This window comes from Giraffa tippelskirchi, chromosome 1 (assembly GCF_054371585.1).
Source record: "Giraffa tippelskirchi isolate mGirTip1 chromosome 1, T2T-mGirTip1v1.2.pri, whole genome shotgun sequence".
In the NCBI taxonomy this organism is placed as follows: Eukaryota; Metazoa; Chordata; class Mammalia; order Artiodactyla; family Giraffidae; genus Giraffa; species Giraffa tippelskirchi.
This window is the reverse complement of record NC_137275.1, coordinates 174,701,465-174,727,928: the sequence shown is the minus strand read 5'-3', so window position 1 is coordinate 174,727,928 and position 26,464 is coordinate 174,701,465. Positions and strand designations below refer to the sequence as shown.

General features: G+C 38.0%; 1 protein-coding gene across 16 annotated transcripts in view; it reads right to left on the bottom strand.

Moving 5' to 3' along the window:
• The window catches only part of LOC145538490 (uncharacterized), a 388,991-nt gene that overhangs the window by 49,682 nt on the left and 312,845 nt on the right, over positions 1-26,464 (bottom strand). For 11 of the 16 annotated variants that reach the window (XR_014076956.1, XR_014076962.1, XR_014076953.1 and 8 more), the window contains one exon: positions 23,662-23,707. The exons of 4 other annotated variants lie outside the window; for them this stretch is intronic. The gene's annotated coding sequence lies outside the window, so the exon portion shown is untranslated. Of the gene's footprint in view, positions 1-22,124; positions 22,837-23,091; positions 23,708-26,464 lie in introns of those variants that run through there. One more of the 16 variants, XR_014076947.1, reaches the window with a different exon arrangement.

The following is a 26,464-nucleotide window of genomic DNA, read 5'->3' as shown; positions in this document are numbered from 1 at the left end:
CCCTTTAATATGTACCTTTGTATGTAAGTCATCTATTTTGGTTTTCCCCTATGTACAGCTCAGTTTAATCTTAATCGATATTCAAACATATGGCCTGTTGAGAAACTAAAGATAAATCTAACTCAATACTGCATATATTAAAGCTTCAGTTATAAGCACTTTACCTTTTATATACATAGGTTTTAAGCTTTTGCTTTTTCTAATAACATATAGAGTCTTTGAAATTTAATATTTCCAAAAGATATAGACAGTTAGATAGATAGTTAGATAGATAAAATATTATGTTAGTTCAAAGTAGGTAATCAGTTACTGTATCAGAAAATTCATCTTAATGGTGATGGCTTTTTAGCTGAACTTTGAACAAAAGGTAGGATCAAGACAAGGAAAAAAGTGAGAAGTATTATAGATTTACTGGGACTATTATATATGGGGGGAAAAAATCTGAGAAGGAGAAAGTGATATATCAGTAATATTTTTTCAGATTTTAATGATTACATTTTGGAGTATTAAGAGGAGATGGCACTTGTAGGTTTGGTAAAGAGGCTTAAATTCAAATTGTTAAGGTCCTTGAATGCCAAACCTAAGAACTCTTCCTTGTTTAGGATGCATTTTAGTTGTACTGAGAAGGGCAAAATAATCCTGAAATTTGAAAAATTAATTTAAAATGTACTTCATTCAACATGTGTGATTTTACAGAAGTCACTTAGTTTCTCAAAAATCTCAATTTTCTCTTATAAAAAGACATTCTAACAATCTGCATAAAATTAGAAAATGAACATGGAGCATGTCTGTAAATGTTGAAGGGCTACAGGAATATAAACCATCACATTCCTTAGTTAAGGCCTTTAAAGGTTTACTGTCTAGTGAAGGACACCGAGAATTGTGTCATTTAAAACAGTGTGACAAGTGCTACAAAAGATGTTCACCCAAATTGTACTGAGATATACAGAGGATGAACTCCTAAAAGAGTCAGGAAAAATTAGTAAAGATTATTTCAGATATGGAACTGGCATGATTGGCTGGTGTTTTAGGAAGTGCGGTCAAGGAGCATGTGAAGGGTGACTATAGTGGAAGACCAGTAAGAAATTCAGACCATAAACAGGGAAGATTTAAGGTACTGTCACTAGATTATGGTAATTGTGGTTATATACTAATTCATTCATTTACTTTTTGCTGCAAATAGCAATTGAGCACTTGCTATGTGACAAGCAGTCTTTTAAATATTACAGATAGACAGGTAGCTACCTAGTAGGTAGGTAGATAAAGCAATAAATAATAAAAAATAGGTAGATAAAGCAATAAATAACTGTCCACTTATTGCTTATAACCTGCTTGAGAGATAGAAAACAAAGAGATGCATATGAAACAATATAAGTAGTGATGAGTAAAAGCAAGAGGAAAAAACTAGTAAGCAGATAGAAAATAGGAGAATCACTTATTTTTAGATAAGGAGATCAGGGAAGACCTCACTAAGAAGATAGTAAGGAATAAAATATGGAAGTAAGCTACACTGGAGGATGTGCAATTCACCAACAGGGAACAGGTGAAACAAAAGTCCAAAAGCAGAATGAGGCAATTGCCTGGCAGTCCAGTGGTTAAGATTCTGTGCTTCCAATGCAGGGGGGTGCGGGTTTGATCCCTGGTCAGTGAGCTAAGAGATCCTACATGCTGTGTGGTGTGGCCAAAAAAAAAAAAGAGTAACTAGCAAGACATTTTGAAGGACCAGCAGGAAGACCAAAATATCCTAAGAGAGAAAAAGGAAAGTGGTAGGAGTTCTAAAAGGTGACTCTGGCTGGTTCATAGAATGATGTTTGCTGCATTAGGTATATGGATTTTAGTCTAGTTGTGGTGAGATTTGGAAAGTTTGAAAAAAGGAGTGACAAGATCCTTGCTCTGCAACAGAGAAGCCACTGCAATAAGATGCCTGTGCGCTGCAACTAGAGTGGCCCCTGCTTGCTGCAACTAGAGAAAACCAGTGCACAGCAACAAAGACCCAGTACAGTCAAAACTAAAATAAACAAAATTATAAGAAAATCACCTTCTCAACTGATCGTATTCCTCAGACCGGTAGATAACTAGTATTCATTTTTGTACTTTTCAAGTATTATAGCATGTTTAATATTTCCTTTTCATTCACAATCACTGGCACACAGAATACATGGGAATTAGAACTTGGAGAGTATACTCTGTCTGGTAGAGGGGACCCAAACCAACATGGTGAGACATGGAAAACCTAATTAGATTTTTAAATCAAGATTTAAACTTCAAGACATGAGCTGTGAGGTTAGGAGACCATAACTGATGGGAAAGGGCCAGGAGTCTAGGGAGAGAAGATACAGCTTCATTTATAATCTGGCAGGAAAAACTCTTCTGCCCATGAAGAGTTCCAGAGGATGAAGGGCTGCAAAGCCAGGCCATCCAGACTGAGCAACACTGGGAAGGATAAATGTTCCTGGCTGACAGTGCACCTTAGGGAAACCAGTTGGGCAAAACGCCATTGCTAGGATTCTAAGTATCTTGGAAGACTACCAAAAAAAGAAAAAAAAAAAAGAGCTTCTTATTTTCAATTTGTAGGCATCATCAAGACGGAGTACAGAAAATTTGGTAGGTCGCCACAGTCTAGATTCTTTCTAAGAAACAAGAGCATGGGAATGCCACCTGTGATGTTATTATGGTATTCAGAAGAAGGGTACCCAGGAAGACTGTGTTGTCTCCATTGTAGGGCACTCTTCAAAGTTTAGTGAGGCAACAGCCCCTAACTCCTCCTGCATCAAAGTGCCTCATATCTTCTATTAAAATCCTTAATGCTATCATTTACAAATATTTGTGTGTGTGTGTGTGTGTATTTTTTTTTCTTTTTTTTTAGAAATCATAAAATGTAGTAATTTGGCAGAGACCCAAGTCAGTGTTCCTTGCTGAATTAACAGTCACATCTTGGTGGGAAGGGGCATTCTCTACTGAGAGATGAATCATTTTGCTTTTTGATCATATGAGAATTTCTAACTTTCATCCTGCAACTAACTATAGAAGGAAAGAGGATGTTTTTTAATGATGAAACATAGCGATTGAGGATTTCCTCTTTGCTAACCACTCCTTTATCGGTCAGAGACAGATAGCCTCATAGAGTCATGTAATCAGCCTTTAAAACAGATGCTGAGGAAATTCACTAAAGGAGAGCTAAAAGATCTGGATGAGTGATTGCCCTGCCTCTAGGGTCCTACAGGGAAGTCCCTTATGCATCTATAGCTTATTTATTATTTGAACAGCTACATAGGCGATTATTCCACATGAAACCTTTCAACAGGCAAAAGGAATAGTCCAATAAACACCAAGAGGACATTTTCTTCCTAAAAAGAAACAACAGACTATACAGAAAGCCTCCTGGGATGTACCTGTAGGTTATCCTGTGAGGCTGAGGCCAAGGTCAACAATATGTTAACCATGCTCAAATTCTACACCTCAAAACCTCAAGTAATTGTTTTGTGGACAAAATGATTGATTAGGGGACACTTCGACTCAGTGCTCTAGAATGGTGTGTTGTTTTACAGTACTGCTTTTTGTAAATGAAATAATATGGCTAGAAAATGTTGATTCTGCACTGATACAGGAAATGTACACCCACACAGGTGAACAAGCCTGCTATCAGAGCAGTTGCTTCAGTCCTTTATAAGCAGTTCAATGCCTGATCAGTGATCTGGAAATGCTCTAACTGTTCCCTTACTAATATAACAAACATATTGCACCTTCTTTACTTATTTTTTTATGCTTTTTTTGTTGCTGCTTATGATTTTTCTTTTTGAAGGGAGATGATCTACCATTAGCATAAAAATGTCTGCAACTCTTTAAAGCACAGTTGTGCAAACTAACCTATACTGAGTGTATGAATATTATCAGGTAAAACTTGTTATGTTTTTCATGACTACTAGAAAACATTGGCCTCTCTGTGATCAGGGGCCTCATGAGTCCAAGACTGTTATTTTTATTAATTTATATTTCCTGCCTACATTTGGAGAAATATTCACATGGCCAGCATTGGAAAAATACTGCAATCTGGTAAAACCCATTATCAGAATAACATTCTTACAATAATAAGAGTCAACATTTGTGTTTTTTAGTTTTGCTCTTATTTCTAATAATATGCAAACAAAAATTCCTGATAAATGTATTTCATATTTTTATAACATGTGGTTTCTTACCTTGGCTTGTAAGAATTTTTAAATATTATATTAATTTATTAACTTTGCCACTAATTGTAACAATTCTTTTCTTACTATAATAAAATTATATATTTTATTTTCTCTCAGTTTTACTTCCTCTGCTTTTTTCCCCATAAGCAGTTCTTTTCTCTCCATAAATCAATTAAATATTGCACATGTCTTCTTCTAGATGTCTTAATTTGCATTTAGCCCTTTACTGTAATTTATTTTAGTGTGTGTTATAAACTGAGGCTTTACCATCATATTTTCTTCATAGAAAACCTATTTATCTATAAAATGTATAGACTTTCTTATAATTCATCTCTTCCCTATTAGGCTGTAATGCTTTTTTATATGAATTGTTTATATATTCTATAATCTTTTTTATGCATTGATATTCAGGTCTGCTCTCAAAGTATATTTTAAAATTATTGGATTTTATAATTTTATATTAATTTATTCAGCAAAAGCTTACATTAGTACGTGTTAAGATTTTTTTTAAGAAATTTGAAAATTAGTAACATGTTTCTATTACTAACATGTTTCTATAAATTCTGTCAATTAGGTACCATTATCCTTATTTAACAAATGAGGAAATTTGGGCACAGGGAAATTAAATAAGTGCTCAGGGTCCCATTACAGGCCAGAAGCTGACTGAAAATTTATAGTCTTAATCAGTTCACTCTGCTTCTATTACAGATGTCATACTCATATCAGAATGATAGAAGACAGATAAAGAAGAATATATGGGGTCACATGACTGAGCAACTGACCATATATATGCATATATGAAGCTGCTGCTGTTAAGTCGCTTCAGTCGTGTCTGACTCTGTGCGACCCTATAGACGGCAGCCCACCAGGCTCCCCCGTCCCTGTGGTTCTCCAGGCAAGAACACTGGAGTAGGTTGCCATTTCCTTCTCCAATGCATGAAAGTGAAAAGTGAAAGTGAAGTCACTCAGTCATGTCCGACTCTTTGCGACTCCATGGACTGCAGCCTACCAGGCTCCTCTGTCCATGGGATTTTCCAGGCGAGAGTACTGGAGTGGGTTGCCATTGCCTTCTCTGATATATGAAGCTAGTGATAGCTAAAAAAGCAACAACAAATAACAGCCTGATCACACTTGAATCTCTCTAAATAGAATCTCCATAGTAGCTGTGGTGCTAAGCTTAGCCTCAACCTGACTCTTCCTCTCCATCCTGCAAAGGGAAGAATCTGTTGGTTTCAGAGTTAAAGAAGGAATCAAGCAATATACTTCAGGGGTCCTTTTGTTAGGGAACCATCGGCAAAAAATCTCCATAAGACTACCTTCTAAGTGTTATTTAATAGTTTATGTATTTCTTCTTCGAAAACACATCCCTCCCTCCCTCTCTCTCTCACTCCCATATGAGGTTTTGTTTCATCATAAATTTACTTCCCAGAGAGTTATGAATTACTTATATTTTCAAAAACTTAACTGCATATTTTTGTGAAAAGGACCCTGGCTGTCTTTGCACAACATTAACCAAAACCCAAAGTTATGATCACTTTTCATAAAAATGAAAATGCAGGACCTTTTGCTCTGAAATTATTAAGAATTTGAAGATGGTGGCAGTGGAGCATTAAACCGAGCCCTGGGCCCCCCCACATGCAGATTCTGTGAGATAGCCCAGGTCTTGTCCACCCTTATTGTGTGTGTGCTCAGTCATGTCTAATTCTTTGCAACCCCTTGGACTGTAGCCCGCCAGGCTCCTCTATCTATTGGATTCTCCAGTCAAGAATACTGGAGCAGATTGCCATTTCCTACTCCGGGGATCTTCCCTACCCAGGGATCAAATCTGCATCTCTCATGTCTCCTGCTTTGGCAAGTGGATTCTTCACTAGTGGACCATCTGGGAAGCCCTTGATAGCTCAGGTCATGTATCCATGAAGCCATGCGGTAGACAAGTGTCAAATTAGACAAACAATTAACTTTAAGATTCATCAATTCACCTTAAAATATATCTGCACAAAAATAAACTGAACTAGTTCTGTTAAAATGGCAAGTGTAACTTTTAGAATCAGATCAAGTTGAAAATTATAACTTTCAGAATATGATATTTATATATAATTAATGAATTACAGTTTAACCACCTATGTTTAGCTTTATTCAACTCTATGGTTCTTGCGTTACATAATGCTTAATTCTAGAGTTACTGTTTACTTAGAGACTAATTAATAATGATAAAACCATTATCAGGGCTTTTCTGGTGGTCCAGTGGTTAAAAATTGATCTTGCAATATAGTGGACACCGGTTCCATCTCTCCTCTGTGAAGATCCCACATGCCTCGGGGCAGCTAAGCCTGTGAGCCACAACTACTGAGCCTGCATGCTGCAACTACTGAAGCCTGGCATGCCTAGAGCCCATGTTCCACAACAAGAGAAGCCACTGCAGTGAGAATCCTGCACACCACAATTAGAGAGTAGCCCCTAGTCACTGCAACTAGAGAAAGCCCATGCAGCAACAAAGACTCAGCACAGCCAAAAATTAATAAACAGTTCTAAAAAAAATCATGAAATTCAGGTATAAAGAATGCTCCATAAAAACAAACTATTCTAGTTCTGTGAAAAATGCCACTGGTATTTTTGATATGGGTTGCACTGAATCTGCAGATTACTTTGAGTAGCTCAGTTCAGTTCAGTTCAGTCACTCAGTTGTGTCCGACTCTTTGTGACCCCATGGACCGTAGCACGCCAGGCCTCCCTGTCCATCACCAGCTCCCGGAGTTTACTCAAACTCATGTCCATTGAGTGGGTGATGTCATCCAATTATCTCATCCTCTGTCATCCCCTTCTCCTCCTGCCCTCAATCTTTCCCAGCATCAGGGTCTTTTCAAATGAGTCAGCTCTTCGCATGAGGTGGCCAAAGTATTGGAGTTTCAGCTTCAGCATCAGTCCTTCTAATGAGTATTCAGGACTGATTTCCTTTAGGATGGACTGGCTGGATCTCCTTGCTGTCCAAGGGACTCTCAAGAGTCTTCTCCAACACCACAGTTCAAAAGCATCAATTCTGCAGCGCTCAGCTTTCTTCACCGTCCAACTCTCACATCCATACATGACTACTGGAAAAACTATAGCCTTGACTAGACAGACCTTTGTTAGCAAAGTTGGCAAAATACTACTTTGCGTAGTATGGTCATTTTAACAATCTTAAGTCTTCCAATCTAAGAACATGGTATATCTTTGCATCCGTTTGTGTCTTCTTCAGTTTCTTTCATCAGTGTCTTATGGTTTTCTGAATAGAGGTTTTTATCTCCCCAGGAACACTTATTGCTAGTTATTTTATTCTTTTTTGATGCAGTTATAAATGGGACTGTTTCCTTAATTTCTCCTCCTGCTAATTTGTTATTAGTGTAGAGAAATATAATAGATTTCTGTATATTAATTTTGTATCCTGCAAATTTACCAAATTCATTGATGAGCTCTAGTAGTTTCCTGGTGTTATCTTTAGGATTTTCTATGTGTAGTATCGTGTCATCTGCAAACAGTGATGGTTATACTTTTCCAATTTGGATTCCTTTTATTACTTTTTCTGACTGTTGTGACTAGGACTTCCAATACTATGTTGAAGAAAAGTGGCAACTATGGGCGTCCTTGTCTTGTTCTGATCTTAGAGGAAATGCTTTCAGCTTTTTCATCATGAGTTTAGCTGTGGGTTTGTCATCTATGGCCTTTATAATGTTAAGTTGTGTTCCCTCTATGCCCACATTCTGGGGTGTTTTTATCAAAAATGGGTGTTCAATTTTGTTGAAAGCTTATCCTCCATTTATTGAGATGATAATATGCTTTTTATTCTTCAACTAATAATTTTAAACTTTGTATCAGAATGCAAAAGACTTCAAATAGCCAAAACAATTTTGAGAATGAATAATAAACTTGAGAAATGATACACCCTGACTTCAGACTATACTCCAAAATTATAGTAATCAAAACAGAATTGTACTGGCACAAAAACAGGCACATAGATCAACGGAATGGAATAGAGAGCCCAGAAATAAACTCACACTTATGGTCAATTAATTTACAACAAAGGAGGCAAGAATATACAATGGAGAGTAGATAGTCTCCCCATTATTTAATATCATATAAAAAAAAGAAACTCAAAATGGATTAAAGACCTAAATTTAAGATCAGATACTTTAAAACTCCTAGAGGAAAACAGGCAGTACACTCTTTGACATAAATTAGAGCAGTATTTTTTGGTTCTCTCTGCTAAAGCAAAGGAAATAAAAACAAAAGTAAACATATGGGATCTAATCAAACTTAAAAGTTTTGCACAGCAAAGCAAACCACTGACAAAATGAAATTTAAACCTACTAAATAGGAGCAAAAAAACTGCAAATTATATAACTGTAAGGGGTTAATATAAAATATGTATAAACAGCCCATACAACTCAGCATCATCATCGGAAAAAAAAAACAATTAAAAAATGGGCAGAAGAACTGAACAGACATTTCTCCAAAGAGGAAATGCAGATGGCCAATAGGCACCTGGAAAGATGTTCAACACTGCTAATCATCACAGAAATGCAAATCAAAACCACAATGAGATCACCTCAAACCTGTCAGAATGTCTATCATCAAAAAGACCACAAATAACAAATGTTGGCAAGGAAGTGGAGAAAAGGGAGCCTCTGAACCCTGCTGCTGGGAATATAAACTGATACAGCCACTGTAGAAAAGAGAATGGCGGTTTCTCAAAAAAGCTAAAATAGAACTACCATATGAGCTAGAAATTCTACTCCTGGGTGTATATATATGTTAAAACAACAAAACAACAACACCACACACACAAACATGAAATTTGAAAAGATACATGCACTGCAATGTTCATAGTAGCATTGTTTACAATTGCCAAGATATGAAAGCAAACTGTCCATCAACAGATGAATGGATAAAGACACTGTGGTATTTACGTACAATGAAACACTCCTAAGTCATAAAAAAGAATGAAATTTTAACATTTGAAGCAACATGGATAGACTTGGAGGCATTATGCTGAGTGAAGTAAGTCAGACACAGAGAGACAAATACTACATGGTATCACTCACATGTGGAATCAAAAAGTACAACAAAATAGTGAATATGAAAAATCAGATGCCAACTCATAGAGCTAGAGTTCAAACCAGTGGTTACCAGTGGTGGCGAGCACTGATAGGAGGGATAACATAGGAATAGGTTAAGAAGCACAAACTATTATATATAAAATAAGCTATAAGGATACATTATATAACATAGAAAATATAGCCAATATTTATAATAATTATAAATGGAGTATGACCTTTCAAAATTGTGAATCAGTATATTATATACCTTTAACATATAATATTGTACATGAACTATACTTCAATTAAAGAAAAGAAACTATTTAGATAAGGAGGCAGCACTTTATTTCTTGTTAGTCTATCACTACAAAAGGCAGAGTTCTGTAATACATAGTTTCCTAGGCATATTTCTAGGAGAAGTAAAAAATTCCTAATTCAAGTCTCAATACAGACTTAGGAACACTGATGCCCTGAGATACTTCACCAAAGCATTTTATCTGCAGCAGCAAATATGCAAATGTAGAAACATATTTGAAGTTAGTAATCAGATGTAAACTTTAATAGTACAAGCTAAGAACTAAAGCCTTATCCTGATTGGTAGTTCTTATCTGTAAGATGGGGAAGAAGGGTTGATACCATGTAACTCTAGGCTTTCAGTGGATGTAAATTACATGTCAAGTAACAGTGCCCCAGTCCTCTGATAAGGAGAGAGAGACTGCTTAGATAAGAAAGAGAGTAGGCAGATAAGGGAGAGCAAATAAGAGAAAAGAACACAAGAGACTTAAACCACCAGGCTGAGGTTTTCTGTTTAAATACCATGCCATTTAATTTCCGAGAAAAGCAAACTCTTAGAATAAAGAATCCAGGCAAAAGACACAAGTGAGTAGCCAGAGATCTGGATTTTAATTCAAGGGCTTCTATTAGGTACCAATGTGTCCTTGTGTTAGTTTTCTATTTACCTCTGCTTCAGTTTCCTCTTATGTAAAGTGAGGGATTTAGAGTAGAACACTTTCAGAGACTGATAGTTCAAAATGTATGTATCTAGTTTGCTTAAAAATTAGATAATTTTGTAGCAAAGTTTCCTGACTTATCTTAGCTGTCTCTGGAAAATCCATTGACATCTATTTTGCCTAATGTTCAATGATCACCTGTTTGATCCAGATACTTGGTGCTAAGTTCTAGATATACAGTGGTAATTAAAACACAGGCCTTGTGGTACTACATCTATGTAAGATTAGTGAAACATGTATTTTCACACTGAAATAAGAGGGAAAAGATTATATTTTTTCCCACTAACTACTAATATTCTCTTTTATTTTTTTAAACTTTTTGTTTTGTTTTAGGGTGTAGTTGATTAACAATGTTGTGATAGTTACAGGTAAACAGCGAGGGGACTCAGCCATACATATACATGTATCCATTCTCCCCTGAAATCCCCACCCATCCAGGTTGCCACATAACATCGAGCAGAGTTCGAACTGATATTCTTGACAAAAAGGTACAGATATCAGTGTTATAATTCTATATAAGGTATTGATGAAGGGCAGAACCCCTGTGGGACTCCTGGGCATGGAGGCCTTATTGTCTCCCATTTCTCGTAGGCAAGGCTCCATCCTCCATGACCTTCTCTGAGTTTCAAAGGGCTGAACAGTTCCAAATCAAGGGAGAAGCAGCCAGGAAACTACCAGGCAGGATTAAAGGACTAGAGAAGCTCATCGTGAGGAGACTAGACCACCTAAGACCCTGAACACAACCTAATCTTGTCAGCAATCCCACCCTTTTGAAACTTTGTAGCAGAAGAATGCAAGACTATTACTTGTTCAATAGCTCAGTTGCATCCGAATCTTTGTGAGCCCATGGACTGAAGCAAACCAGGCTTCCCTGTCCTTTATAATCTCGCAGAGTTTGCTCAAACTCATGCCCATTGACTCAGTGATGCCATTCAGCCATCTCAGCTTCTGTTGCCCCCTTCTCCTGCCGTCAATCTTTCCCAGCATCAGGCTCTTTTCCAATGAGTCGGCTCTGCGCATCAGGTGGCCAAAATATTGGAGCTTCAGTTTCAGCATCAGTCCTTCCAATGAATATTCAGGGTTGATTTCCTTTAGGATTGACTGGATCTTTATCACACATGCCTGCCTTACTATATAACCTCTTGCTATTCACCAGGGAGGAAGGTACAGGTCTTGAGGCACTAGCCTACTGTGTTGCCTCCTTTGCCTGGCAAAGTAATAAAGGCTCTCTTTCTTTCCCCTCCATAAGTCTGTCTCTGTATTCTTGTTCAGCACTGGTGCACAGAGAGCCAAGATTTTGGCATCAGTATCCTATCTATAAGTTTTTTTTTGTTTTTTTGTTTTTCTTTTTAAAGTATGTGGAGCTTGAAATTAAGATCTAGGATCTGATATTTGCTCCTTAAGGTCAAAGGACGGATCCACATTCTTTCACATTGGAACCTGACTAAGTGAAAGCACTATGCTCTTTCAGAAATAATGATGTAGTCTTCTATATGAAACGGAAGAGAATGATAAATTTAGAGAATTAAAATGCACTCTATAACTAGACAGTCAATTAAGCTGGCAAAGTAGGAAACCTAAAATGATTTGAAGTTGAGTCCTTGAATTTCAGAGCAAGAAGCCCCTTCAGAGTTACTCTATTTTAACCCCCTCATTTTATAGATGAGAAAACTAATATTCAGAGAGGTTATGTGTCTTGGGCAAAGTCACCCAGCTGGTAAATGTGAGAACCAGGATTCTATAATAAGTGTCCTCTCTACATATGTAGTTTTTAAATGGGTAACTCAGTATTATGATGAAATATATATTAATGTAAGCTTGGCATCTGATGTGCTAGAAGGCATCACACAGTCTGTGTACAGGAAGTTAGATAAAAATGCTGCCCTGATTAATTAAAGTCTTCTCTGAAACATCTAAGAAAGAACATTTTTTCTTTCACATATCAAGATTAGTCCTTTAACAGTATAGAGACCACATGTAAAGCTAGAGGGATGAATTCTGGAGTTCCTGTTCTATTACTAATGGGGCTGCTGCTCCTGCTGCTAAGTCGCTTCAGTTGTGTCCGACTCTGTGCGACCCCATAGACGGCAGCCCACCAGGCTCCACCGTCCCTGGGATTCTCCAGACAAGAACACTGGAGTGGGCTGCCATTTCCTTCTCCAATGCATGAAAGTGAAAAGTGGAATGTGAAGGCGCTCAGTTGTGTCCGACTCTTTGCGACCCCATGGATTGTAGCCTGCCAGGCTTCTCTGTCCATGGGATTTTCCAGGCAAGAATACTGGAGTGGGCTGCCATTTCCTTCTCCAACTAATGGGGCAGTGATATCCTATTAAGGTTATTTGATTCCTTGAAGGGTCCAGAAGTTTATTTTCTTAAATTTATATACCACCTCTATGAAACTTTAAGCTTCTAGAAAGCTAGAAAAAATAAATCTAACAATGACACAAATTTATGTTTACCAATCAAACGAGGATATCAAGTATTTTAATTCCAAATTGTTCTCTAGAAAGGTCTAGAATGCAATGCTACATGCAATGCTGACATGGTCTCTGAAAAACAGGGGGATAATAAATCTATCACAATTTAGGGTGTTTTTATTATACTTCTAAATAGAAATCTAACAAAATAAAAGGAAAAAAATCAGGGAAAACTTTAATTTATGCTAACTATTTGTTTTTTTTTTTTCTTTTAGATGACCTACCCTGGGTTGAGGGCTTCCCTGATATCTCAGACAGTAAAGAATTTGCCTGCAATGTGGGAGACCTGGGTTTGATCCCTGGGTCGAGAAGAACTCCTGGAGAAGGGCAAGGCAACCCACTCCAGTATTCTTGCCTGGAGAATCCCATGGACAAAGAGGAGCCTGGAGGGCTATAGTCCATGGGGTCACAGAGTCAGACACAACTGAGCAGCTTTTACTTCACACTTCACTTTACCCTGGGTTGAACCAAAGGACCATAAAAGTTAAAACTGTATTCTATACCATTGGTCATAAACGTTAACTTTAAGTAACAACTTCAACCCACTTTTCTTTCTTAATTACAAATAAGGTCATGGAAACCGCTTCAAATAATCCTCACAACTTTGCAGATATTGCTGATGACCAAAGCTGTCACCAGGATAAGAGAACATAGAGAAGAGAGATCATTTTCCTACTGGCTTTCTTTATAAGGGGCTTCCCTGGAAGCTCAATCAGTAAAGAATCTGCCAGCAGTGCAGAAGACCCAGATTCGATCCCTGGGTCGGGATCCCCTGGAGAAAGAAATGGCAACCCACTTCAGCATTCTTGCCTGGAAAATCCTCTGGACAAAGGAGCCTAGTGGGCTATAGTCTATGGGGTCGCAAGAGTCAGATATGACTTAGCAACTAAACCACATAAGGGCAGAATTGTATAGGTATTTGAGAGGAATGTGTATTTGCTGTGGCTCCAGTGATTGCTTCTAAGCTGAATAGGGCCTAACTGACAAGAATAGTTTGTTCTAGAACTGTAATTTTGGGTTTGGGGAGTCAGATTTTCAGTATCCTATGCTACAGGCCCTGTTGCCATGTCTATAAAGCATAAAATATGAGAGCTGAAATATATTTATAAGTTCATATTGTCCTGTCTCTTTATTTTATAGTTGAGGAACCTGAGGCCCAGTAATATAATATGTCACACTCCTGGACACATAGCTCATTTCTAGCTCTATCCAAATTAAGTCTAGATTAAACTCAGGTGCTTTGGCAGGCTGAATCACAGTCCCCTAAGAATATCCATGTCCTATTTCCCAGAACCTGGGACTATTTTAATTATGTAGTAAAATGAACATAGTAGAAGTGATTACGTTAAAGATCTTGAAATGGAGAGCTTTTCTGGATTTTCAAGGCAAATCTGATAAAATCACAAGAGTTCTCATGAGAGGCAAGTAGGGGGATCAGAATTAGTAGTAGGAGACGTAGAGACGAAAGTGAGATTGGAGTGACACAAGGCAGGAGCTCTGGGCCAGAGTGCAGGCAAGTTCTACCAGGTGAAGGCAAGGAAACAGATTCTCCCCAAAAACCTCCAGAGGGGACGCACCCCTGACGGCACCTTGATTTTCAACATCTGATCTGTGCTAACAACACATCTGCACTATTTTAAGCCACTAATTCCTGGTAACAAAATTTATCCAGGGGCTCTCTCTACAGCATCCCATTTCTATCATCCTGTGTCCATGCTGTATGTTTTTAAGTGTCTTACTGTCTGTATTCCCAGACATCTGCTGCTGCTAAGTCGCTTCAGTCGTGTCTGACTCTGTGCGACCCCATAGACAGTGGCCCATCAGGCACCACTGTCCCTGGGACTCTCCAGGCGAGAACACTGGAGTGGGTTGCCAGTTCCTTCTTCAGTGCATGAAAGGGAAAAGTGAAAGTGAAGTTGCTCAGTCGTGTCAAACTCTTAGCGATCCCATGGACTGCAGTCTACCAGGCTCCTCTGTCCATGGGATTTTCCAGGCAAGAGTACTGGAGTGGGTTGCCATTGCCTTCTCCCCTAGACATCTAGTTATCCTTAAAGACAGGCAAAATATGTTAGTCATCTCTATATATCTTGCTCCTTCAGAGTTGAATAAATAGATGTTGAATAAATTATCAAATACTCCTAATGCTGACATTTACTAAAATACACCTAAACTCCACTCATGAGATGGATCTGCCAACCACTCAACAAACCTTTTGTTGAGAGCTTTCTATGTATAAGGTGCTGTGAATTTTATATATACATACATATATACATACATACATACATATATATATATATATATATATATATATATATATATATATACACACACATATATGAAAACTTGGGCAGCCCCATCTTTTTGTGAAAATTTTAATCACTGAAATTTTGTTAAAAGATGACAATCTTGACTCAAGACAACCCAAATTGAATAACTTTGAACTAGACCATGATTTTAAATTCGAAGTGGATCTGATGCAATGCAAGTGGGACTGATTCTCAAAGAAAATCCATTTCATACCTAAGCTGCCCAGATAATACGAACCCTTTTTCCTTTGTATACAGTTTTAAGAATGTTTCAGCCACACTTAATACAACTATTCCAAATAAAACTGAAAATGTTTTCCCTCTCAGAAGGAAATGATCCAAATCATGTCCATTTATCCATCCAGGCCTATATTCATTATCTCTGGGAAATGTGGTTAGGCCTGAATGTGACTCTTCATGACCCTGAACCTGGACTACAGTGAAAAAATTAACCGTCCCTGCAAGCATAAAATAACAACCCACTCCCAGTATTCTTGCGTGGAGAATCCCATGGACAGAGGAGCCTTGGAGGCTGCAGTCTATGGGGTCACAAAGAGTTGCACATGACTGAATGACTAAGCACGCACACATAATACAAAGGTGAAGCAAAAAGGGGAAATTCACGGTTAAATTCCTACCACTGGGTAAAGGGAAGAAGGTTAAAAAACAAACAAAAAAGCACACTACTGGGGAAGGATGCTAGTCATGGCATAGATTTCCCATCCAGTTTGACTATATAGGGTTCCTCTGATTGAGAAAAATTGTCATCTTTGAGACAAGTACAGGGGAGAAATTTTTTTCTGGGGTCTGCCCTGCTGTACTAACCTACACATTTTGGCAACCGGTGGCCTAAGCACTGTCATTCAATTTTAAAATCACAGGTCCCTGCTTGTTACTCATTTAAAAAGTAAGCTAATTTTTTTGATTTCAGGGGATTATATGCTAGAAATTTTGTTGATCCGTGGTCTTTAGATTTGATGAAGACCTGTTTAATATCCTAACATCCCAAAGTTGTACCTACACTTTAGTTGAATCCAATCACACTTGCTTATGTACAAAGGGAATTTGCTGGTTCAAATAATTGGTCCCATCTGGTCCAAACATCTCCTACAACCACAAGGAGAAGTAGCACTGCAGAGTGGTAAAGAGCAGAGACTCTAGAGCTAAACTAACTGGGCTTAGGTTCCAGCTCCCCCATTTACCAGCATTATAACCTTAAGCAATTTGCTCAAGCCCTTGTGACTCTGTAGAATGAATACAATAATAGCATCTATGTCTTAGGCTGTTTGTGAGGATTGTATATAATAATAAAGCTCTGAAAAGTACCTGGTCATGTATGCAAATGCCACATACAATATATAATGTAAAAAAAATCCTACTTTAAGAGCTTTGGCACATAATTTGTAGGCAAAAAACAATATTTTAAAACATACCTAAACTCTAGGCAGGGCTTCCCTGGTGGCTCAGAGGTTAAAGCGTCTGCCTGCAATGTGGGACACCTGGGTTCGATCCCTGGGTCGGGAAGATCCCCTGGAGAAGGAAATGGCAACCCACTCCAGTATTCTTGCCTGGAGAATCCCATGGACGGAGGAGCTTGGTAGGCTACAGTCCACGGGGTCGCAAAGAGTCGGACACGACTAAGCGACTTCACTTTCAAACTCTAAGCAAAACTATCACAATGTATTCCAGGTAAAAATAAATCAGTAAGTGGGTATATGAAGCAAGTTTGGGTATAAGCCTCCTATACACCAAAAGTTATCTGCCAAAACCTTTGTTAAAGTAATAGTTACTACTCCTGAAATCTAACTAGATGATATAAATGAAAGTTCCTAGGACAGTACCCTGTATATGCTGAATGCTTGATGAATAAAAATACACTTGAAATAATATTCCTAAAGCAATCTTACCCAGAGTAACACAAACACAGGGGGATGTTGGCTTACAGGCCTTTTAGCCTCGGGGGGCACTTAAAAGATGCACTGAAACCTGTAGGTAGGTATTCCATCTAGATAATCTCTACTCCAGAATTTGCTTAATTGACTATGTGAAGAGATAGTCTTACATTTTTTGACTTTACCAAGTATTGCCAAAATTAGCCAAATGTTGCGATAATGATTTTTAAAAATTGCATTGTATCTAACATATATTTCTAAAGCATTCATAATAAGTAAGTGCTATTTATTAAAACTTGGATTTGATCCTTGATCATAGAAGCTTTGTAGTTTATTCATAAGATCTTAGGCAACTGAATCAGATAATTTAAATAAAACATCATAACATTATGTATTATTAATAGGCTATTAGTAACCTATTTTATTAACAAGCTTGTATTATTAAGAATAATAAAAACATATGATATATTGTCTAGTTACAATTGTGCTTCTTACTATAGTCCTTTAGAAAATGTATGCGTGGATGTATGTGGTTGGTTAGTTTTTTTCCAAAGTACAAACAAATACTGACAAAGTCATGTCCAACACTTTGCGACCTCATGGACTGTATAGTCCATGGAATTCTCCAGGCCAGAATACTGGAGTGGTTAGCCTTTCCCTTCTCCAGGGGATCTTCCCAACCCAGGGATCGAATCCAGGTCTCTCGCACTGCAGACAGATTCTTTACCAGCTGAGCCACAAGGGAAACCCAAGAATACTGGAGTGGGTAGCCTATCCCTTTTCCACCAGATCTTCCCGATCCAGGAACTGAACTGGGGTCTCCTGCATTGCATGTGGATTCTTTACCAACTGAGCAAGACAGCCTTCCAAAAGTGACACTCAGTTTAGTTAAGGGGAACATTTTATAGGGTTGTTGGAAGTGGTCAGTTTGAAATCTTAATTTATGCCTGTTTTCTGAAGAGAGAGGAGGAAACAGGGTTCCCATATTGGCAAACAATAATTATATGTAGCTATCTCAGTGCCTTTTTTTTTTTTCTTATCAGTATCTTTCCATTTCTGAAACTTTCCCTCTTCTATGTGTTTGGATAGCAAGCACAAGTCTATCCCCATCTTTACCAACCTCCTACCCCCTTCTTAGCACATCACAAAATTTTGACATGTCAGTCACACTGGTTTAAATTAAACCTGTTCTCTGGAATGAACAGGGCATATATTCCACATGGGAACAACATCGTTTTGCAGTGATTCATACAGATTCTGGGGGTCTCTCCATAAGACTGAAGTTTCTGAACTAAGCGAGAATGGAACTTGCAGAAGCCATCATTCTCCCCAAGGGTAGAGTTCTCACAAGAGAACTGAAGTCAACAGGAAGGAAGGCAGGGTTGAGATGGACAGGTAGATAAACAGATAGATTAGAATAGGGAGGCAGTGAGAAAGAAAGAAAAGAAGGAAGGGAAAGAGGGAGACAGAAATGAATTTGTGGCATAACTTGACCCTTTAAAGCACATCACATCAGATAGCTAGCATAATAAAGATAACAGATAGCCAAGCAGACAACTAGAATATTCAGTCATAGGAGCTAATTTTTCATATTTTGGTTGGAACTCTATCACCTAGCGGAGAAGGCGATGGCACCCCACTCCAGTACTCTTGCCTGGAAAATCCCAGGGACGGCAGAGCCTGGTGGGCTGCCGTCTATGGGGTCGCACAGAGTCGGACACGACTGAAGCGACTTAGCAGCAGCAGCAGCAGCAGCTATCACCTAGCATTAAAGAATTCTAATACACTTTTTCACTGAAAGCTAAAGATTAGCTAATTTCTGTCTGGGAGTTACATCTCTCATAGAATATAAGGCTGAGATTCAGTTTCTCAGTTACATTAGATGCTACACTCATACTGTCCATAACTATTCATACAGCTTTAATAGATTTCATCTACAGAGACATCTCATTCTAATTCTACTCACATATTGTCACTGGGGTGATGAGAGGGGGTCAGGAATATACTATATTTCTTAATATTAGGTTTTATTGTTCCTTTAATCTCCATAAAATATAAGATATTCAAAATAATATGATTTGATCTGCTGCAGTAACCACAGACCTTGCTTTAAATCAAAATATATGATTTATGTATATATATTTATCTATATTGGGGTGCTTGGAAGTAAAGTATGGGAAATAGTTATTGATTGCTTTCACATTCACAATACAGAGATTACCAGATAACACATTTCTCAAGGGGAGTGCTTTTCAAATGTCAATGTGCACACAAATCACTTGTAAATTATTTAAGCTGTAAATTCTTATTTACTAGATCTGTGTGTGTGTGTGCACGCACACACGTGTGCTCAGTTGCTCAGTTGTGTCCAACTTTGTGACTCCATGGACTGTAGCCCACAAGGTTCCTGTGTCCATGAAATTCCCCAGACAAGAATATTGGAATGGGTCACCATTTCCTCCTCCAGGGGATCTTCCTGACCCAGGGATCAAACCTGTGTCTCTTGCAACTCCTGCACTGGCAGGCGGATTCTTTACCACTCTACCATCTGGGAAGCATAAGAGACTCTATATCTACCAGGTTTCCCAGTGCTGGCATTACTGCTGGTCATGGGTCCACATTTTGAATAGCAAAGTTCCAGGGTTTCCCTGGTAGCTCAGTTGGTAAAGAATCCTCCTGCAATGCAGGATTTGATTCCTGGGTTGGGAAGATCCCCTGGAGAAGGGAAAGGCTACCCACTCCAGTATTCTGGCCTGGAGAACTTCATGGACTGTATAGTCTATGGGGTTGCAAAGAGTAGGACATGACTGAGCGACTTTCACTTTCATAGGAAACTTCATCTAGCCAATATGTGTGCCAGAGATAAAGTCTCTGGTCGGGCTCTGTAAAGCTTTAGATCCAAGAGTGATGGATCTGATGGCATCAGTAAATTGAAATGTTCATACATTTTTATTAATGCTAAATGTAAAAAATAGTAATACAATTATATATCATAATTACATATTATAATTATTGTTGCATGCTATAGAAGTGAAAAAAAAAACATGTTGTAAAATTCATTTTGTGTTGCTTCTCTGACAGAAACCATAAAACTAGTCAATGATTTTGATGAGAAAGTAAGTCAGACAACTAAAAATCATACCCATTAATACCAGGAGAACATAGGGATGGTCAGGTTCAGTGACCTGTGATTGTCACGCTAGGAGAGATTATTTTAGGTAAGAGTTCATAGTAGCTATTCAAATTTCCATCCTCTATTGGACACTTGGAAGTGCTGAGCAGTTTCTATATTTAAGTGGTGATGCCTACATTAATGGAAATTAACAATCCACAACTGCCAATCAGCATTGTTTGATATTAAGATGTGCACTTTCAATATTTTTGATATTGAAAATCTTTGATAAAAAACAACACCTTTCCTTAACGGAAGTTCCAAGAAATGGATACCTCACCCTTTGTTGTCTGATCAATTTATTTTCACTTTTTTTTTGTTTGTTTTTCTGGTAAAGATCTCGCATGTAGTTTTTTTTTGACAGAAATGTATTTCATTACTCTTTGCATAGAATATAAATAATTGTATTTTAGATTTACATGAAACTGAAGTAAAGTGAATTCAAATATTTGTTGAAGTGAATTAGAATACACACACATTCTATCTGGGCATACACACATACTGACTGAATGTTCCATTTTGGTTATTAATGTTTTCAGTTCAGTTCAGTCGCTCAGCTGTGTCCGACTCTTTGCGACCCCATGAACTACAGCATACCAGGCCTCCTTGTCCATCACCAACTCCCAGAGTCCACCCAAACCCATGTCCACTGAGTTGGTGATGCCATCCAACCATCTCATCCTCTGTTGTCTCCTTCTCCTCCTGCCCTCAATCTTTCCCAGCATCGGGGTCTTTTCAAATGAGTCAGCTCTTCACAACCAGTGGCCAAAATATCGGAGTTTCAGCTTCAACATCAGTGCTACCAATGAATACCCAGGACTGATCTCCTTTAGGATGGACTGGTTGGATCTCCTTGCAGTCCAAGGGACTCTCAAGAGTCTATAATGTTTATCTTAGTCAAATCTCTAAAGTAGCTACATTAATTACTAAAAGCAAAACACTGTATCTTAGGCCAGGCAGGCTTCATTTGAAGCCGTGGTAGTTAAGGCCACCTGGTAGAACCATGGAGGCGGGACCCTTGCCTGGCAGAGTTGCAGGACTAAGACCTCAACCTTAGTGGGTCCAGGGGGCAGAGCAGCAAACCAAACAGGATTATTCTTGAGCCTTAAGATGTAATGATACTTGCTTTGCTAGGTTTTGGATTTGCTTGGGACCCATTTGCCCTTTCTTCATTATGATTTCTGTCTTTTGGAATTGGAAATGTCTATCCTGTACCAATCTTACCACTGTATTTTGGAATCTCATAATTTATCTGGTTTCACAAGTTCACAGCTGGAGAAGTTTGCTTCAATATCAATAATACCTGGAGTCTCACCTATATCTGATTTAGGTGACATTTAGATACTTTGGACAATAGGATTTATGCTGGAAATTTGATGCTTTGGGGGCTATTGGAATGAAATGAATATATTTTGTGTGCCATTTGAGGGGCTGGTATTTTGTTAAGCAGCCTGACCTAAGACAGACCACATTTTCTTTGCAGTATCCTGGATTTGACCTTTGCTTGAAAACCCCTGCTTAATTGTAGCACTGGTTACCATCTAGGGAGACTAAAAAAATTCAAAACCATTAAGCTCTGTCTACTAACTGTTTAATAATATACTTCTCATCTCACATTTTACTATATGCAGCAAGAAGAAACCTGGAAGCATCTGCTCAGAAACTACCTGTATTACATCACCCAGCTCACTAGGAACATCTTTTTCCAAATAATTGCAAATCACATTGTTGCTAAACCATTACAAGGATCCTCTTTCTTCCAGTTTCTAATAGCAGCATTTACCTTAGGCTTATTCTCACCTCCATTTCTCAGTCCTTAATCAATGCACCATGAATTTTGAGAATATGTTTTACTCCAGCTATTGGGAAAATAAATTACCCCAAGTCTGTGTGACTTTCACCCCCTCCCATCCTTCTCTCCCTAGCCTTGGATAGTTTCCTCATTGGCATATGCCCGTCAGTCAAATAAAGACTCACAGGGGACCTTCTGCAAGTCTCTAAGGTTCTCTTTTTGTGTAGTTATTTCCCCTCCTGAGATTCTGCCCTGTAAACTTTATCTGTCTTGGTTTATTCAGACTCCTAGCTGTACTTCTGCATTTCAGATCTCTTGGCTGCAGTTAAGCTCTCCTTTATCATCCATGGCATTGACATTCTCCAGACAGTATACTGACTCAAATACAGGACTCACCTCATTTCTCCCCTGGGTCTCATCTATATCTGATTTAGATGACACTTAGATACTTTGGACAATAGAGTTGATGTGGCTTTTTATGTTGCTTTAGACTGAGGAGTAAATATGATCCTAATTAACTCCATCTTGCCTTGAGGCAGTCACCATACTAAATTTTTAATGCCTAAATTATATCATGAAGTGACCTTGTCCTGATTTCTAGATTTAACTCTTGTCAACTATACCCATATTATTTCTCAGGGTATGTTAGGTAACTTTCTCATGTACTGTTAGTATGAGTTGTCATATTCTTTTCCTGACTAGCACTCCTAAGAAAATTTCCTAGCCTTTTAAGTAATTAGATCACTCTTCTAAAGATTGGCTTTTCATCCTAATTTCAGACACCACAACTGACTGTATATTTCAAGAGTACCTATTAGACATTTCCAGTATAGTAAATTAGGGGCTCCCCTCATAGCTCCTAAAGAATCTGCTTGCAGTGCAGGAGATACAGGTGACATGGGTTCGATCCCTGGATCGCAAAGATCCCCTGGAGAAGGAAATGGCAACCCACTCCACTGTTCTTGCCTGAAAAACCCCATGGACACAGGAGCCTACAGTACACAGAGTTGCAAAGAGTTCGACACAACTGAGAGAATAAGCATGCTGCTGTTGCTGCTGCTAAGTCGCCTCAGTCGTGTCCAACTCTGTGCGACCCCATAGACGGCAGCCTGCCAGGCTCCCCCATCCCTGGGATTCTCCAGGCAAGAACACTGGAGCGGGTTGTCATTTCCTTCTCCAATGCATGAAAGTGAAAAGTCAAAGTGAAGTCGCTCAGTCGTGTCCGACTCTTCGCCACCCCACGGACTGCAGCCTACCAGGCTCCCCCATCCCTGGGATTCTCCAGGCAAGAACACTGGAGTGGGTGGCCATTTCCTTCTCCAATGCATGAAAGTGAAAAGTGAAAGTGAAGTTGCTCAGTCATGTCCGACTCTTCACGACCCCACGGACTGCAGCCCACCAGGCTCCTCCGTCCATGGGATTCTCCAGGCGAAAGTACTGGAGTAGGGTGCCACTGCCCTCTCCACGAATCAGCATACCATAGTATAACAGACAGTATCTTACCACTAAAGAGCCCAGACCCTTTCTCAGGGAGCCTTATGATGCACCATAGTATAACAGACAGTATCTTACCACTAAAGAGCCCAGACCCTTTCTCGGGGAGCCTTATGATGCACCATAGTATAACAGACAGTATCTTACCACTAAAGAGCCCAGACCCTTTGCTCAGGGAGCCTTACGATGCACAGTCACAGTTACAATCTGTTCTGCCCAGCATCTGTCCTGTTGCCACATGGCAGTACAAGCTACTTACTTTTATGGTAGAGGATGCTACCGTCAACAATGAAGCTCCATCTATCCTGAAATTTTAATATAGGAACAAAATTTCAGCTAGGGCAAAGATTAAGGACTTTATTTTTCTTTAATCTAGTTCTAAAACTTTTAAAAATCATTATTTCTGGCCCCTGGATTAAAGTCTCTCAGAATGACTGACAGTGGTATATCAATACTCTGTAAAGGAGTATGGTTACACCTTGTATCACAAATAAAACTATCACACAATATCTGACATGATCAGAACATTTTCCAAAATCCTGTTAGGGCTGTGTAATCATTGGTCTAGATATTTCTCAAAAGTTCTCCTTTGTTGTCAGGTCTGTATGACTTCCCTAAAGCCCTTAAGTTTTCAGAGCCTATCTGATCTTCTTTAAACATCCATTAAAATAAGAACTTACATGATTCCTTAAGTTTAAATAACAAGATAGTCTAAATACAAATTCAAAAAAGAAAGTTATCCTAAAAGCAACAATCTAAGTATAAGCTTATTGATTCTTAATTTTTATTAGCAAACAAGTGACTTTAGATTTGTTTTCTTCCATGGCACCCCAATATACATAAATATTTTGCATTGTTTTAACTCATTTGACTATTAGAATCAACATTTTTGTTTCTCAGAAGTGTCAGATTTAAGTAAAATTCTTATAGAAATCTGTTTTAATGGACTTTATTTCTATCTGACTGAATAATAAACCTAAACATTTCTATCACTAGAAACTCATCCCAATGTTTGCGGCACTATTTATTTCTCTGCTAAGAATTACGGGGACTCCTCTGGTGGTCTGTGGCTAAGACTCAGAGCTCTTGATGCAGGAGGTCTGCATTTGATCCCTGGTCAGGGAACTAGATCCCACATGCTGCAACTAAGAGTTTGCGTGCCACAACTAAAGATTTTGTGTGCCACAATTAAGAACCAGTTGAAGCCAAATAGGCTTCCCTGGTGACTTAGGCAGTAAAGAATCTATCTGCAATATAGCCAAGTAAATAAATATTTAAGGACAAACAAAAAAAAACCCAAAAGTATGAGATTATCCTCATTTAAAAAACAGAACTGTTTAAAAGTAAATGCATCATTTCTTTTTTTGTTGTTTGTTTTTGTTTTTGGTTCATGGAAATATTATTGTAGCAACAATCATATTGTGTCTATGATTTATTGTGAATATAATTACCAGTATTATATACTGCCCAAAGACTGAAAAAGTGTATTAATAATTGTACCAAAATATAAACTGAGACATACAGTCATTTTTTAGACCTTAGAAATTAGACATATAGTCATTTTTAGTAAGTAACTTGGTACAAATGATTAAATACTATAAGTGATAGCAATCAGTATTTGGTTCTTATTTGGCTGTTTATCTTGCCTCTCAAACAAAAACATCATTTGAAACTAATAAGAACCAACTGCTCTGATCGCCATGGATTTATCTGTTCTACTCTTTGTAGTTCTTAATAGTGCCTACATAAGTTTTCTCAGATTCCCTTTGAAGAAAGAAATATATCAATATAAATGAACTATTTTAATATGGAGTTATATTTAATGTACCCACTTTAACTTTAGATAACTAGGAAATGTGAAGAATTTTAAGGAAAATTCTATTGTCTCCAGAATTTTATTGACCAACAAGTCAATAATAAAATATGTCATGTCTGTTCTTTAATTATCTATATAATTTATTCATTAACCAGTGTGGGTGACCCTGATTTCTCAAAATGGCCTTCCCTAAGAAGACAGAGTAAATTCTTTATTGCAAGCAGTAGAAAATGATTGAACATTGCTATCCCATTGTACTTTACCAACTGCCATGTTCAAGTAGTTTAAACCCAAAAAAGGACCCAGATACTAACAATGGTAAATACTACTGTGTCTTCCCCAGAACATGTAGTTAAGAGAGCAAATAACCTTGGGGATGCTGTATTGAGTTTCTTTAATACCATTTTGGCACATTAAAAGTGTTATCCATGAAACACTGAATAAGACACTTCCTCATGATAGTATTTCTTTACATCCTTCATAACTTTCTATTTCCCAGAGATCTGGAAAGAGCAGCAACAAAAACATTGGCAATTCAACTTCTATTTATTTTTTAGACTTTTTAAAATGGAATCCTTCACTAACTAGCCTTAGGGTGCAACTGAAATAAGTAAAGAATACAATAAATTAAAATGCTCAAAAAATAGCTTAAAGCAATATTAAAACAGCATGACAAGAATCATTAAAATAGTGAATATCCATTATATCTTGCTGCATCGCTGCATTTGGCAATCTAGGAACATTCTTTTGCATGATTTTGTATAAGGTCAACATATGGAGAATTTATCAATTTCTAGTAGGCACTCAGTAAGTGCATATTTGGGTTAGTGAATAAATATGTAAATAAATGCTTAAGTATTCAGGGACAAGAATGGAAAAGAAAAAGTTTTATAGACTGATTAGATGTCTTATGGAAACTGAAAACCTAGTTTTCAAAGAGACCGAAGTATTGATTTGTATCAGTGGATATTTTCCTTCCATCAAATTTTATAAATTAGAAATACATGCTCATCTTGTTACTGATTGGAATATATACATTTTTCTAAGTATACTTGATTACAATGTTGCGTTTATTTTTAATTTTTGGCCATACTCTGTTGTGGGATCTTTGTTCCCCAAACAGGGACTGAACCCACACCCCGGGCATTAGAAGGTAACGTCCTAACCACTGGACCACCAGGGAAGTCCTTTGATTGGAACATTTTATGAGATATGTTTTCTTTAAAGGAAAAATAATAGCAGGACA